Genomic DNA, 1583 nt, shown 5'->3' with positions numbered 1-1583 from the left:
AAAACCCCCCCATGCAATTAAAAGAATGAGATGTTTTAATTTTGGCTCCACAATAATGTGCAGTCTCTTTCCCCCTCTGTGTGTGGCTTTGCAGAAGTCCACTCTCTTGTCCTAGTTTCTCCGTCTTCAATGGCAAGGGAAAAATTAAAGGGCAGAGTGGCAAATGAATAGGTCGTGATTTTTTAGCCTTAAAAAGGTAGTTAATCTTTCTAAAATGAAAAAAAAATGGAGGCAGAAACATGAAATAAAAACAAATCAGATACAAGACTATGAGAACAAGAAACAGAAAAAAGTGCAGAAAAAGGTAAAAGAGAATTGTTATTATAAAACATGCTATGACACAAGAGAGGTATGAAATGAGATCAAGAAAAGAAGAATAGAGGAAAAAAGAACAAAGAAAAGGAACAAGTATTTATGTAGCTCAGGTAAAATTTTCAAAATCTGTCAGTCAGATCCCCAGTATCTGCCTCTAAGCTCAGATCTTTTCGTCTTTTAGAGATGGGAATTTGGGCCTGGTCTTGTAAAACTTGATTTGAATTTCATGATTGACTTTTACATGGCCACAAATTTACTCACTGAGCGTGAATGCGTACAGGTGCTTTCCACCGGAGCACAAGAGAACAAGAAACAGAAAAAAGTGCAGAAAAAGGTAAAAGAGAATTGTTATTATAAAACATGCTATGACACAAGAGAGGTATGAAATGAGATCAAGAAAAGAATAGAGGAAAAAAGAACAAAGAAAAGGAACAAGTATTTATGTAGCTCAGGTAAAATTTTCAAAATCTGTCAGTCAGATCCCCAGTATCTGCCTCTAAGCTCAGATCTTTTCGTCTTTTAGAGATGGGAATTTGGGCCTGGTCTTGTAAAACTTGATTTGAATTTCATGATTGACTTTTACATGGCCACAAATTTACTCACTGAGCGTGAATGCGTACAGGTGCTTTCCACCGGAGCACAATGGAAAGGACTTTATGGATTTTTGCGCCTTCAAAATAATCAATAATGTAATCCCAACACTTACAGCAGTTTTGCTGCTAAATATCCTGGTTTATGAAGGCAATCAAGTACTTTGGCATGGAAGAATAGTAGCTGCACTCAAAAACTCTGCACCTGAAAGGTGCAGGGATGAACTAGAAACCACCATGTCTAGCACTGAATGTTTAATCAGGCAAAGCATCGTAAAAACACAGCAAAAAGGGCAGTAAATTACTTGATTTTAGTGCAGTGAAGTCTTCAAAATTAGTTGTCTTTTAGAGCAGAGACATAATGACTAGCTTCTGAATGGATATTGGCACAGCAGGGCACACAAAAGCCTTGGTGAGCCGCTGTATGATGGGATATTTAGTTAATACTTGATCTATTTTGGTGTTGATTTCTGATCTTTCCTCTGACTTTAATTGGTCAAAATCCAAACCTTTTTGAATTTATTTAGTACTAGATAACTGTCTCTAAATTGCCAGAATATCAGGTCACATGCTCCCAATAAAGACGGGGAACACAGCACTTGGCGGTTTCTTCTGGCACTTTCCAACTCCAGCTAATTCTGAAGCAGCAACGTTCCTAACAGTTGTAAATCACTTGTG

This window comes from Buceros rhinoceros, unplaced genomic scaffold (genome assembly GCF_000710305.1).
Source record: "Buceros rhinoceros silvestris isolate BGI_N320 unplaced genomic scaffold, ASM71030v1 scaffold25563, whole genome shotgun sequence".
NCBI classification, from domain to species: domain Eukaryota; kingdom Metazoa; phylum Chordata; class Aves; order Bucerotiformes; family Bucerotidae; genus Buceros; species Buceros rhinoceros.
This window is presented reverse-complemented; position numbering follows the sequence as displayed.